The sequence below is a fragment of the Bos grunniens genome, chromosome 2 (genome assembly GCF_055505025.1).
Source record: "Bos grunniens cultivar Pamir isolate PY7600 chromosome 2, Bosgru_T2T1.0, whole genome shotgun sequence".
In the NCBI taxonomy this organism is placed as follows: domain Eukaryota; kingdom Metazoa; phylum Chordata; class Mammalia; order Artiodactyla; family Bovidae; genus Bos; species Bos grunniens.
This window is the reverse complement of record NC_141166.1, coordinates 48,602,096-48,618,075: the sequence shown is the minus strand read 5'-3', so window position 1 is coordinate 48,618,075 and position 15,980 is coordinate 48,602,096.

Sequence of the window (15,980 nt, the reverse complement as noted above, 5' to 3'; positions counted from 1 at the left end):
TTGGATCTCCTTGCAGTCCAAGGGACTCTCAAGAGTCTTCTCCAACACCACAGTTCAAAAGCATCAATTCTTCGGCACTCAGCTTTCTTCACAGTCCAACTCTCACATCCATACATGACCACTGGAAAAAGCTGAACAATGGAGACGGGTAAAGAGCTATTTACTACTCACCTCCCACTCCCTCCCCCACCCCACTGCCGTGTGTTGTCACAATTCTGACAGTAATTTTATTCTGCTATGGCCTCAGCTCTTTGGGGGTGACTGACCCATGGTGTTAGCTCTCAACTTGGTTCTGGCCATGCCCCAGGCCTTGGGCAGCAAAGCTTGCTGTTGTAGCCAGCTAATGCCTCTGTGTGTGTGTGTTTGTGCATGTTTATAGCTCAGTCATGTCCAATTCTTTGTGATCCCATGGACTGTAACCCACCAGGCTCTTCTGGCCATGGAATTCTCCAGGCAAGAATATTGGTGTGGGTTGCCATTTCCTTCTACGGCAGATCTTCCTGACCCAGGGATCTAACCTTTGGTCTTCTGCACTGCAGGTGGATTCTTTACCCCAAGCTAATGCCTGGGTGCTTCCATGTGCATTATCAAATTCCCTCAATTCTGCACACATTTCTGTAGATGATCTCTTCATTAAAATTTACTTCAGAAATCCGGGTGAGTGTGTTGTCTGTTTCCTGCCAGGTGGGGCTGGCTTCACAGTATATGACCCAAGCAGTCACATCTGGACCCATACCTGGCTTCACTGAGGAAGAACCCACACCTGGCTTCATGAACTGCTGCATTCTGTCTTGGAATCCAGTCCCTAAGACTTCTGAATAAAAGGCTCTGCACTTTCCTGTTTTACTGGGCTGCCTGAATTATATACTAATTCTGCTGCCAAGACTCTGGCTGATATAAAGTGATTCTTTTTTTAATATAAATTTATTTATTTTAATTGAAGGCTAATTACAATATTGTATTGGTTTTGCCATACATTGACATGAATCTGCCACGGGAGTACATGTGTTCTCCATCCTGAACCCCCCTCCCACCTCCCTCCCCATCCCATCCCTCTGGGTCATCACAGTGCACCAGCCCCGAGCATCCTGTATCATGCATCAAACCTAGACTGGCGATTCATTTCACATATGATAATATACATGTTTCAATGCCATTTTCCCAAATCATCCCACCCTCGCCCTCTCCCACAGAGTCCAAAAGAGTGTTCTATACATCTGTGTCTTTTTTGCTGTCTTGCATACAGGGTTGTCATTACCATCTTTCTAAATTCCATATGTATGTATTATTATACTGTATTGGTGTTTTTCTTTCTGGCTTACTTCACTCTGTATAATAGGCTCCAGTTTCATTCACCTCATTAGAACTGATTCAAATGTATTCTTTTTAATGGCTGAGTAATACTCCATTGTGTATATGTACCACAGCTTTCTTATCCATTCATCTGCTGATGGACATCTAGGTTGTTTCCATATCCTGGCTATTATAAACAGTGCTGTGATGAACATTGGGGTACAAGTGTCTCTTTCAATTCTGGTTTCCTCAGTGTGTATGCCCAGCAGTGGGATTGCTGGGTTGTATGGCAGTTCTATTTCCAGTTTTTTAAGGAATCTCCATATTGTTCTCCATAGTGGCTGTACTAGTTTGCATTCCCACGAACAGTGTAAGAAGGTTCCCTTTTCTCCACACCTTCTCAAGCATTTATTGCTTGTAGACTTTTGGAAAGCAGCCATTCTGACTGGCGTGAAATGGTACCTCATTGTGGTTTTGATTTGCATTTCTCTGATAATGAGTGATGTTGAGCATCTTTTCATGTGTTTGTTAGCCATCTGTATGTCTTCTTTGGAGATATGTCTGTTTAGTTCTTTGGCCCATTTTTTGATTGGGTCATTTATTTTTCTGAAATTGAGCTGCAGGTGTTGCTTGTATATTTTTGAGATTAATTATTTGTCAGTTGCTTCATTTGCTATTATTTTCTCCCATTCTGAAGGCTGTCTTTTCACCTTGCTTATAGTTTCCTCTGTTGTGCAGAAGCTTTTAATTTTAATTAGGTCCCATTTGTTTATTTTTGTTTTTATTTCCAATATTCTGGGAGGTGGGTTATAGAGGATCCTGCTGTGATTTATGTTGGAGAGTGTTTTGCCTATGTTCTCCTCTAGGAGTTTTATAGTTTAGATTCTTACGTTTTATAGTTTATAATAGTTTAGAGTTTATATAGTTTATAGTTTGTATAGTTTATAGTTTATTATTACGTTTTATAGTTTAGATTCTTACGTTTAGATCTTTAATCCATTTTGAGTTTTTTTTGTGTGTATCGTGTTAGAAAGTGTTCTAGTTTCATTCTTTTACAAGTAGTTGACCAGTTTTCCCAGCGCCACTTGTTAAAGAGATTTTCCTTTCTCCATTGTATATTCTTGCTTCCTTTGTCAAAGATAAGGTGTCCATAGGTGCAAGGATTTATCTCTAGGCTTTCTATTTTGTTCCATTGATTTATATTCTGTCTTTGTGCCAGTACCATACTGTCTTGATGACTGTGGCTTTGTAGTAGAGCCTGAAGTCAGGCAGGTTGATTCCTCCAGTTCCATTCTTCTTTCTCAAGATTGCTTTGGCTATTCGAGGTTTTCTGTATTTCCATACAAATTGTGAAATTGTTTGTTCTAGCTCTGTGAAAAATACTGTTGGTAGCTTGATAGGGATTGCATTGAATCTATAGATTGCTTTAGGTAGTGTACTCATTTTCACTATATTGATTCTTCCAATCCATGAACACAGTATATTTCTCCATCTATTAGTGTCCTCTTTGATTTCTTTCACCAGTGTTTTATAGTTTTCTATCTATAGGTCTTTAGTCTCTTTAGGTAGATATATTCCTAAGTATTTTGTTCTTTTCATTGCAGTGGTGAATGGAATTGTTTCCTTAATTTCTCTTTCTATTTTCTCATTATTAGTGTATAGGAATGCAAGGGATTTCTGTGTGTTGATTTTATATTCCGCAACTTTACTATATTCATTGATTAGCTCTAGTAATTGTCTGGTGGAGTCTTTAGGGTTTTCTATGTAGAAGATTATGTCATCTCCAAACAGTGAGTTTTACTTCTTCTTTTCCAATTTGGATTCCTTTTATTTCTTTTTCTGCTCTGATTGCTGTGGCCCAAACTTCCAAAACTATGTTGAATAGTAGTAGTGAGAGTGGGCACCCTTGTCTTATTCCTGACTTTAGGGGAAATGCTTTCAATTTTTCGCCATTGAGGATAATGTTTGCTGTGGGTTTGTCATATATAGCTTTTATTATGTTGAGGTGTGTTCCTTCTATTCCTGCTTTCTGGAGGGTTTTTATCATAAATGGATGTTGAATTTTGTCAAAGGCTTTCTCTGCATCTATTGAGGTAATCATATGGTTTTTATTTTTCAGTTTGTTAATGTGGTATATTACATTGATTGATTTGCAGATATTGAAGAATCCTTGCATCCCTGGGATAAGGCCCACTTGGTCATGATGTATGATCTTTTTAATGTGTTGTTAGATTCTGATTGCTAGAATTTTGTTAAGGATTTTTGCATCTATGTTCATCAGTGATATTGGCCTGTAGTTTGTTTTTATTTATTTATTTTTTTGTGGCATTTTTGTCAGGTTTGGGTATTAGGGTGATGGTGGCCTCACAGAATGAGTTTGGAAGTTTACCTTCCTCTGCAATTTTCTGGAAGAGTTTGAGTAGGATAGATATTAGCTCTTCTCTAAATTTTTGGTAGAATTCAGCTGTGAAGCCATCTGGTCCTGGGCTTTTGTTTGCTGGAAGATTTCTGATTACAGCTTCAATTTCTGTGCTTGTGATGGGTCTGTTAAAATTTTCTATTTCCTCCTGGTTCAGTTTTGGAAAGTTGTACTTTTCTAAGAATTTGTCCATTTCTTCCAAGTTGTCCATTTTATTGGTATATAGTTGCTGATAGTAGTCTCTTATGATCCTTTGTATTTCTGTGTTGTCTGTTGTGATCTCTCCATTTTTGTTTCTAATTTTATTGATTTGCTTTATCTCCCTTTGTTTCTTGATGAGTCTGGCTAATGGTTGTCGATTTTATGTATCTTTTCAAAGAACCAGCTTTTGGCTTTGTTGATTTTTGCTATGGTCTCTTTTGTTTCATTTGCATTTATTTCTGCCCTAATTTTTAAGATTTCTTTCCTTCTACCAATCCTGGGCTTTTTCATTTCTTCCTTTTCTAGTTGCTTTAGGTGTGAGTGAAGTGAAGTCGCTCAGTCGTGTCCGACTCTTTGCGACCCCATGGACTGTAGCCTACCAGGCTCCTCTGTCCATGGAATTTTCCAGGCAAGAGTACTGGAGTGGGTTGCCATTTCCTTCTCCAGGGGATCTTTCCAACCCAGTGATAGAGTTAGGTTATTTATTTGACTTTTTTCTTGTTTCTTGAGGTATGCCTGTATTGCTATGAACCTTCCCCTTAGCACTGCTTTTACAGTGTCCCACAGGTTTTGGGTTGTGTTTTAATTCTCATTCATTTCTATGCATATTTTGATTTCTTTTTTTATTTCTTCTGTGATTTGTTGGTTATTCAGCAGTGTGTTGTTCAGCCTCCATATGTTGGAATTTTTAATAGTTTTTCTCCTGTAATTGAGATCTAATCTTACTGCCTTGTGGTCAGAAAAGACACTTGGAATGATTTCAGTTTTTTTGAATTTACCAAGGCTAGATTTATGGCCCAGGATGTGATCTATCCCGGAGAAGGTTCTGTGTGCACTTGAGAAAAAGGTGAAATTCATTGTTTGGGGTGAAATGTCCTATAGATATCAATTATGTCTAACTGAACTCCATTCTGAAGGAGATCAGCCCTGGGATTTCTTTGGAAGGAATGATGCTAAAGCTGAAACTCCAGTACTTTGGCCACCTCACGCAAAGAGTTGACTCATTGGAAAAGACTCTGATGCTGGGAGGGATTGGGGGCAGGAGAAGAAGGGGACGCCAGAGGATGAGATGGCTGGATGGCATCACTGACTCGATGGACGTGAGTCTGGGTGAACTCCGGGAGTTGGTGATGGACAGGGAGGCCTCGAATGCTGCGATTCATGGGGTCGCAAAGAGTCGGACACGACTGAGCGACTGAACTGAACTGAACTGAGGTCTAACTGGTCTATTGTATCATTTAAAGTTTGTGTTTCCTTGTTAATTTTCTGTTTAGTTGATCTATCCATAGGTGTGAGTGGGGTATTAAAGTCTCTCACTTTATTGTGTTATTGTTAATTTCCCCTTTCATACTTGTTAGCATTTGTCTTACATATTGTGGTGCTCCTATGTTGGGTGCATATATAATTGTTATATCTTCTTCTTGGATTGATCCTTTGATCATTATGTAGTTTCCTTCTTTGTCTCTTTTCACAGCCTTTGTTTTAAAGTCTATTTTATCTGATATGAGTATTGTTATTCCTGCTTTTTTTGGTCTCTATTTGCATGGAATATTTTTTTCCAGCCCTTCACTTTCAGTCTGTGTGTGTCCCTTGTTTCGAGGTGGGTCTCTTGTAGACAACATATATAGGGGTCTTGTTTTGTATCCATTCAGCCAGTCTTTGTCTTTTGGTTGGGGCATTCAACCCATTTACATTTAAGGTAATTATTGATAAGTATGATCCCATTGCCATTTACTTTATTGTTTTGGATTTGAGTTTATACACCCTTTCTGTGTTTCCTGTGTAGAGAAGATCCTTTAGCATTTGTTGGAGAGCTGGTTTGGTGGTGCTGAATTCTCTCAGCTTTTGCTTGTCTGTAAAGCTTTTAATTTCTCCTTCATATTTGAATGAGATCCTTGCTGGGTACAGTAATCTGGGCTGTAGGTTATTTTCTTTCATCACTTTAAGTATGTCTTGCCATTCCCTCCTGGCCTGAAGAGTTTCTCTTGAAAGATCAGCTGTTATCCTTACAGGAATCCCCTTGTGCGTTATTTGTTGTTTTTCCCTTGCTGCTTTTAATATTTGTTCTTTGGGTTTGATCTTTGTTAATTTGATTAATATGTGTCTTGGGGTATTTAGCCTTGGGTTTTCCTTTTTGGGACTCTCTGGGTTTCTTGGACTTTGGTGATTATTTCCTTCCCCTTTTTAGGGAAGTTTTCAACTATTATCTCCTCAAGTATTTTCTCATGGTCTTTCTTTTTGCCTTCTTCTTCTGGGACTCCTATGATTCGAATGTTGGGTGTTTAATATTGTCCCAGAGGTCTCTGAGACTGTCCTCATTTCTTTTAATTCATTTTTCTTTTTTCCTCTCTGATTCATTTATTTCTACCATTCTATCTTCTATCTCACTTATCCTATCTTCTGTCTCCGTTATTCTACTGGTGGTTCCCTCCAGAGTATTTTTGATCTCATTTATTGCATTATTCATTATATATTGACTCTTTTTTATTTCTTCTAGGTCCTTGTTAAACCTTTCTTGCATGTTCTCAATCCTTGCCTCCAGGCTATTTATCTGTAACTCCATTTTGTTTTCAAGATTTTGGATCATTTTCACTATCATTATTCAGAATTCTTTATCAGGTAGATTCTGTATCTCTTCCTCTTTTGTTTGGTTTGGTGGGTATTTATCCTGTTCCTTTACCTGCTGGGTATTTCTCTGCCTTTTCATCTTGTTTATATTGCTCTGTTTGGGGCAGCCTTTCTGTATCTGGCAGTTTGTGGAGTTCTCTTTATTGTGGAGTTTCCTCATTGTGGGTGGGGTTAGAGAGGTGCTTGTCAAGGTTTCCTGGTTAGGGAAGCCTGTGTCGGTGTTCTGGTGGGTGGAGCCAGATTTCTTCTCTCTGGAGTGCAATGAAGTATCCAGTAATGAGTTATGAGATGTCAATGGGTTTGGTGTGACTTTGGGCAACCTCTATATTGAAGCTCAGGGCTATGTTCCTGTGTTGCTGGAGAATTTGCATGGTATGTCTTGCTCTGGAACTTGTTGGCCCTTGGGTGGTGCTTGGTTTCAGTGTAGATATGGAGGCTTTTGATAAGCTCCTATCAATTAATATTCCCTGGAGTCAGGAGTTCTCTGGTGTTCTCAGGATTTGGACTTAAGCCTCCTGCCTCTGGTTTTCTGTCTTATTCTTACAGTAGCCTCAAGACTTCTCCACCTATATAGCACCGATGGTAAAACATCTAGGTTAAAGATGAAAAGTTTCTCCACAGTGAGGGACACCCAGAGAAGTTCACAGAGTTACATATGGAAGAAAAGATGGAGGAGGGACATAGAGGTGACCAGGAGGAGAAGAGGGGGAATCAAAAGAGGAGAGAGCAAGCTAGCCAGTAATCACTTCCTTATATGTACTCCACAGTCTGGACTGCTCAGAGATGTTCATGGAGTTACACAGAGAAGAAAAGATGGAGGAGGGACATAGAGGTGACCAGGAGGAGAAGAGGGGGAATCAAAAGAGGAGAGAGCAAGCTAGCCAGTAATCACTTCCTTATATGTACTCCACAGTCTGGACTGCTCAGAGATGTTCATGGAGTTACACAGAGAAGAAAAGAGGGAGGAAGGAGACAGAGGTGGCCATGAGAATAAAGGGGAGAACAAAAAGGAGAGAGACAGATTCAGCCAGTAATCAGTTCCCTAAGTGTTCTCCACAGTCTGGAACACACAAAGAGATTCACAGAGTTGGGTAGAAAAGAGAAGGGGGAGGGAGGAGATAGAGGTGACCTGGTGGAGAAAAAGAAGAGTCCAAAGGGGGAGAGAGCAGTCAAGCCAGTAATCTCACTCCCAAGTAAAAATGGGTACTGAAGATTGGGTTCTTAAAGGTACAAAATTGATAACAAATACCAAAAAAGCAAAGATTAAAAATCCAGAGTAGAGGTTGGATTCTCAAAAATACAGTATTAAAGAAAAAAACAAAGTCACAAAAATTATAAAATATATATATATGAAGTTTGATTTAAAAAATAGGGTCTTTTTTCCCCCAAAGTAATAGTAGGTTATAAAAGTGAAAATGAAAGGAGTAATAGAGAACTTAAAAATTAAAAAAAGTTTTTTTAACTTAAAGAATGATAATAGTAAAAATACATCTAGGACTTTCTCTAGAGCTGTTGCAGACAATGTGGGGTCAGTTCATTTTCAGATAGTTCCTTGATCTGGATATACTTCTCAAGATCTATAGGCCCCTTCCTATGTAGTCAGTGCTAACTACAGGGTTTTAATCTATTGCACCTGTCACTTCCAAGGCGGTTCCCTCTGTTTTAGCTTCTTTTGTTTGCTGATCTCTTCAGTGTCTAATTTCCGCCCTGACACAAGGGGGCGGTGGTGGACACTTTTTTAGGCTCACTTGTTCAGTCGTGCTGTGGGGAGGAAGGAACTTTGCAAACAAATAACAGTGGCGTGTGTTCGCAGTGTCCCGGCCACACTGGGTTTGCTCCACTCACGGCGCGTGTGCTTTCCCTGACTACACTGCTTAGGCTCTAGGTTGCTCTGCTGGGAACTGTCTGAGGTGGGTCCTGGGTTGTATGCACTTCTCAGGTCTAAGCTGCTCAGGTTCAGGTACTCGGGTAGTCCTCAGAGGCACAGACTCTGTTGGGCCTGCGTTTTGTGCCCTTCCCAGGTACAAGCAGCTCAGGTGACCAGGTGCTTGGCGAGCATGGTCGCTGCGATTTATCGCCTCCCCCGTCCCTGCTGCTTGGTTTTCTGGGTGTACAACTATCGCACCTTCTCAGGTGTGCCATGTTTCTCTTCTGGGGAGGTGATCTCTGGCCGCGACCCTCTCCGTGGATGTCGACCATCCAGAATCCCAAGAAGTCTTGGTTAGCAAAGAAGCCTGCTTGCAGTTTGCTAGATGATGCCTCTCTGGGGCCACAGTTGCCCCCTTCTGGCTCTGACTGCCCTCGCCTGCCTGTCTCTAGTGGGGGATGGGCTGGTCTGCAGCCGGCTAGCTCTGCTCAGTCCTTTGTTCTGTGAGCAGGCCTGGCAGTGTCTTAGGTTAGGGCTTTTCACGGGATAGCTATCCCACAGTCTGGTTTGCTATCTCAAGTTAGTTCCCTCAGATTGCCCTCGGGGCATTCAGGCCCGGTCCTTACTCTAAGCAATGCAGCCCATGCCTCCCTGCCCAGCCCCTGCTTGCTAGTGGCGGATGTGGGCGTCTTTGCTGCTTCTCCACTGGGAGTTACCGTTGGGCTCATAATCTGTGGGTTTTAATTATTTATTTATTTTTCCTCCTGGTTATGTTGCCCTCTGAGGTTCCAAGGCTCGCCACAGACTCACCAGTGAGAGTGTTTCCTGGTGTTTGGAAACTTCTCTCTTTTTTAAGACTCCCTTTCCGGGACGGATGTCTGTCCCCACCTCTTTTGTCTCTCTTTTTATCTTTTATATTTTTTCCTACCTCCTTTCGAAGACAATGGGCTGCTTTTCTGGGTGCCTGATGTCCTCTTCAGATGACACCACCCTTAAGGCAGAAAGTGAAGAGGAACTAAAAAGCCTCTTGATGAAAGTGAAAATGGAGAGTGAAAAAGTTGGCTTAAAGCTCAACATTCAGAAAACTAAGATCATGGCATCGGTCCCAACACTTCATGGGAAATAGATGGGGAAACAGTGGAAACAGTGTCAGGCTTTATTTTTGGGGGGTCCAAAATCACTGCAGATGGTTATTGCAGCCATGAAATTAAAAGACTCTTACTCCTTGGAAGGAAAGTTATGTCCAACCCAGATAGCATAGTGAAAGCAGAGACATTACTTTGCCAACAAAGGTCTGACTAGTCAAGGCTATGGTTTTTCCTGTGGTCGTGTATGGATGTGAAAGTTGGACTGTGAAGAAGGCTGGGTGCCGAAGAATTGATGCTTTTGAACTGTGGTGTTGGAGAAGACTCTTGAGAGTCCCTTGGACTGCAAGGAGATCCAACCAGTCCATTCTGAAGGAGATCAGCCCTAGAATTTCTTTGGAAGGAATGATGCTAAAGCTGAAGCTCCAGTACTTTGGCCACCTCATGCGAAGAGTTGACTCATTGGAAAAGACTCTGATGCTGGGAGAGATTGGGGGCAGGAGGAGAAGGGGACGACAGAGGATGAGATGGCCGGATAGCATCACTGACTCAATGGACATGAGTCTGAGTGAACTCTGGGAGTTGGTGATGGACAGGGAGGCCTGGCGTGCTGCGATTCATGGGGTCGCAAAGAGTCGGACATGACTGAGCAACTGAACTGAACTGAACTGAACTGATGTCCTCTTCCAGCATTCAGAAGTTGTTTTGTAGAATTTACTCAGCGTTCAAATGTTCTTTTGATGAATTTGTGGAGGAGAAAGTGGTCTCCCCGTCTTATTCCTCCACCATCTTAGGACCACCCCTAAAGTTATTCTTGAGAGGAAGGAAATGACATGAGCAAGACAGAGTTAAAAGTGCATTTGCTATATTTGGGGAACAATAAAACGTGGCCATTTCCAACCTGGTGGGAAAGGATAATCCATCATCACGTCTACAGCAGTCTCTTGGTGATCGGGAGAATGCCAATGGACTAGGTCAACCATAAGACAGCATCTCCTGCTGCCCTGTGTGCCCAAAGGGTCTGAGCTTAGATGGTGGTGAGTGCCAGTTTAAGAGTGATCGGTTTTCCACACTCCAGTTCTTGATATGCATAGAACCTCTTCTGACAGTCACACTCTAGATGTGAATGTGTGTATGTTTCAAAAAAAAAAAATGTTCCCCTAAATTTGGCTTATTTTATTCTCATGCTAAGTCGCTTCAGTTGTCCGACTCTGTGCGACCCTATGGACTATATAGCCCACCAGGCTCCTCTGTCCAAGGGATTCTCCAGGCAAAAATACTGGAGTCGGATGTCATGGCCTTCTCTAGGGGATCTTTCCAACCCAGGGGTTGAACCCACATCTCTTAAGTCTCCTGCACTGGCAGGCAAGTTCTTTACTGCTAGCACCACCTGAGAAACCCCAATAGCCAGGTTACTATCATTTAAAGCTTCCCTGATAGCTCAGTTGGTAAAGAATCCGCCTGCAATGCAGGAGACCCCAGTTCAATTCCTGGATCAGGAAGATCTGCTGGAGAAGGGATAGGTTACCCACTCCAGTATTCTTCGGCTTCCCTTGTGGCTCAGCTGGTAAAGAATCCACCTGCAATGCAGGAGACCTGGGTTTCATCCCTGTGTTGGGAAGATCCCCTGGAGAAGGGAAAGGGTACCCATTCCAGTATTCTGGCCTAGAGAATGCCATGGACTATACAGTCCATGGGGTTGCAAAGAGTTGGTCACGACTGAGGGACTTTCACTTTCACTTTCAAACTTGAGGCTTCCCTGATAGCTCAACTGATAAAGAATCCTCTTGCAATGCAAGAGACCCTGATTTGATTCTTGGGTTGGGAAGATTTGCTGGAGAAGGCATAGGCTACCCACTCCAGTATTTTGGGGCTTCCTTGTGGCTCAGCTGGTAAAGAATCTGCCTGCAACGCAGAAGAAGGAAAATCCCCTGGAGAAGGAAAAGGGTACCCACTCCAGTATTCTGGCCTAGAGAATTCCATGGACTGTATAGGCAATGGGGTCACAAAGAGTCAGACACAACTAGCAACTTTCACTTTCACTTTCTTTCAAAGCTTATTGAGTGAAAATTGTTAAGACTTTGATATGACCAGTTACATCCTCCAATCCCTTTGAAGGCACAAAAATAGCTGCTAAATGATCAGAGCAGTAGAATACAGATTTTTTACCCATTGGACTTGTACCCATGATAGATTGGTTGGGGTTACCTCTAATTTGTTAACGTGTATGACCTTAAGTTCGTGTGAATCCCAGGCTACACCTTCATATCCATCCCTGTAAATGTTGAGGCCATAAATTAGTACCACAAATCCACTGAGTTCTAATTGATACCAATCACTCTTTTTGTGATTCACAAATTACCCAGCCTAGTTTCATATTATTAATAGGTTGATCTTTCTTAGTATGATTTAATTGTTTCCAACATAGAGGATCTTTTAAACGTAAATGACCATAGCCTGGTGTTAACCAGGTAGATCCATCCCATAATTGTGGAGTCAAGTCATTTGTTATTTTTATACATGAAAATATCTTGCCTCCATCTGTGGACTTTCTCACTCTTTTCATGGTATCTCTTGACAAAAGGAATTCTTAATTTTAATGTTGTTCAACATATGATCTTTACCTTTGTGGTTAGTGCTTTTTTCTGTCCTATTTCAAAAACCTTTGTCCCAAATCTACGAAGAGGTCTTCTATCTTCATACATTGATTTCTAGAAGATTTATAGTTTTACGTTTCACATTTAGATGAATAACCAAAACATTTAATTTTCTGACAGCTGATGTCTAGGTTTATTTCTTTCCACATGAATAAACAAAATGAGCTATGATCTTTTTAAAAATCATTCTTCTCATATTGTTCTTTAGTGCCACTTTTGTAAATCAAGTATCCAAATATGGTTGGTTTTAGTATTATGGTAATTCTGGGCTCATAGATAAGTAATATAGAATTACTATTAGTTATTTTTTAAATATTTGTAGAATTCACCAATATTCTGGACCTGAAGTTTGGAATTTCCCCTTCACCTTTTAGGAAGTTTTCTAACTACACTTTTGATTTCTTTAACAGATATAATATTGTTCAGTTTATATCTATCTTAAGTGAGCTCTGATAATTTGTGTCTTTCAGGAATTTGTCTACTTCATATAACCTATATTTATTGGCAACTCTTAGTTTTATTAATCTTTCCTATTGTTTTCCTATTGTCTATTTTATTTGGTGGTGGTTTAGTCTTTCAGTCATATTCAACTCTTGGGACTTGACAGACCATAGCCTGTTAGGCCCTTCTGTCCATGGGATTTTCCAGGCAAGAATACTGGAGTGGGTTGCCATTTCCTTCTCCGGGGGATCTTCCCAACTCAGAGATCGAATTCACATCTGTTGGGTCTCCTGCATTGACAGGCAAATTCTTTACCACTGAGCCCCTAGGAAGCCAATCTTTATTATTTCCTTCCTTCAACTAACTTTGGGCTTAGTTTGTTCTTCTATTTCTAGTTCTTTGAGGTATAAAGTTAGGTTGCCTGTTTAAGATCTTTCTTTTTTTCTTGAGATATGCATTTATTGCTAAGAACTCTTCTAGAACTATTTTTGTTGCATCCTATAAATTTGGAAAGTTATTTCCATTTTCATTTTCTCAACATACTTTTTAAATTTCCTTTTTGATCTCTTCTTTGATCCATTGGCTGTTGAGGACAGTGTTGTTTAATTTCCATGTTTTTGTGAATTCAGTGATTTTTCCAGCTTTCCTCTTGTTATAGTTTCTAGTTTCATACCATTGTGGTTGGAAAAAATACTTGATATAATTTCTATCTATTTGAATCTGTTGAGATTTGTTTTGTGGTCTAACATATGATCTATCCTAGAAAATATTTCATGTGCCCTTGAAAAGAACATATGTTTAGCTGTTGTTGGATGGTCAACAGTGCTGTTCAAATTTGCTATTTCCTTATTGATTTTCTGCCTGGATGATTTAGCCATTGTTGAGAGTGGAGTATTAAAGTCCTCAGTTATTATTGTATAGCTATTTATTTCTCCTTTTAGTTCTGTTAGTATCTGCCTTGTATATTTAGATGCTCCAATGTTAGATGCATAAATATTTGCAATTGTTTTATCATCTTGGTGAATATACCTCTCTAACATTATATAACAACTTTCTTTGTCTCTTTGACCATTTTTTACTTAAATACTATTTGGGCTGATATAAGTATAGTTACCTTGCTTTCTTTGGGCTACTATTTGTTTAAAGTATCTTTTTCTCATCCCTTCATTCTCAGTCTATCAGTTCAGTTCAGTCGCTCAGTCGTGTCCGACTCTCTGCGACCCCAGGCTCAGTCTATGTGTGTCCTTAAAGCTAAAGTGAGTCTCTTGTAGGCAACATAGAGATGGGTTTTGGTGTTTTATCCATTCAATTATTCTGTCTCTTTTGATTAGAGAATTTAATCCGTTTAATCTAAGTAATTATTGATAGGTAAGAACTTACTATTGCCATTTTGTTCATTATTTTTCCTGAGTGTTTTGCAGATCCTGTTTCTTCCTTCCTCTCTTATTGTCTTCCTTTGTGATTTGATTATTTTTTTGTGGGGGCATGCTTTTACACCTTTATCATAATCTTTTGGGTATTTATTATAGATATTTCCTTTATAGTTACCATAAGGCTTACGTATCATATATTTATAACATCTTATTTTAGGCTAATATCAGCTAGCCCCTGGTAACCACTCTTCTGCTTTCTGTCTTTATGATTTGACTACTCTAGGTACCTCATATATCGGGAATCAAACAGTATTTATCATTTGTCCTTCTGTGTCTGGTTTATCTCACCAGCATGTCTTCAAAGTTTATCCATGTTGTTGCACATATTAGAATTTCATTTCATTTCTTTTAAAGACTGAATAATATTCCATTGAAAGTATATATTTGTATTTTGTTTATCCTTTCATTTGTCCATAGACATTTGGATTCTTTACACCTTTTAAAAAGCTATTGAATGATGCTACTACACATATTGGTATAAAAATATCTGTTCACATTCCTGCTTTCAATTCTCTTGTGTATATACCTAGAAGTGGAATTTCTGGATTATATGGTAATTCTATATTCTTTCTTGAAAAATCAAACATACTATTTATCACAGAAGATGCACCATTTTACATTCCTACAAGCAATGCCCAAAGGTTCCAATTTATCCACATCCTAGCCAATACTTGCTGGTTTGGAGTTGTTTGTTTACTATAAGATACATCCTAATGGGCATGAAGTGGTTTCTCACTTTGGTTTTGATTTGCATTTCCCTAGGATTAGTCTGGGCTTCCCTGGTGGTAAATAATCTACCTGCCAATGCAGGAGACATGGGTTCATTCCCTGGGTCAGGAATATCCCCTAGAGAAGGAAATGGCAATCCACTCCAGTATTCTTTCCTAGGAAACCCCATGGACAGAGAAGTCTGGCAGGCTACAGTCCATGGGATCACAAAGGAGTTGGACACAATTTAGTGACTAAACAACAACAACAGCAGTTAGTGACACTGAGCATATTTTCATTTATTAATTGGCCATTTATATTTTTTATTTGGAGAAATGTTTATTCAAGTCCTTTGCCTATTTTTGAATTGAGTTGTTTAGTTTTTTGTTGTTGAGAGGAAATTTATTTTTCATAAGATAAACTGATACAATATTCCCAGGATATAATATTCCCTGATAAAATATTGCTCCCCAAAAGCTTTTTAAATAATTAGGAGCTCATATGTCTCACAAAGAACTTTTATCTAGAATATACAAAGAACTTGTATGACTCAAAAAGAAAACAGCCTAATTTAAAAAAGGTAAAAGGTTTAAACAGATGCTTCACAAAATATATGTATACAAATAGCCTATATGCACAAGAAAAGATGTTCAGCATCACTAGTTATCAGGGAAACATGAATTAAAATCACAGGATACCATTATGTACCACTAGAATGGCTAATATCAAAAAATCATAATAATACCAGAAGTTAGTGAAATATGCAGTGACGAGAACTCACACATAGTTTTAGTGGCAGTATAAAATTGTGCAGTTAACTTGGAAAAACATTTTGAAAAAAAGTTCATTAAAAAGTAGAACATACTTTATCAGACAGCCCATCCATTTCACACCTAGTTACCCAAGAGAAATGTAATATATGTCCACACAAAGACCTGTGCATAAATGTTCACAGCAGCTTTATTCATAATAGCCAAAAGGTGGAAACAACCAAAGTGTACACAGAAAAGTTGTAATATAGTCATAAGGTGGAACATATTCAGTAGTAAACAGAGCAAACTACTGATACATATAATATGGATAAATCTAAAAAATTATGGTGCTGTGTGAAAGAAGTAGGACACAGAAGTGTACATATAATAAAACTGAATTTAAAACTGAATTTATATCAAATTCTGGAATAGGCAAAACTACTCTATTGAGATATAAAGTCAGTCTGGGGTTGCCAAGGATCTTTAAGCAAGGGAA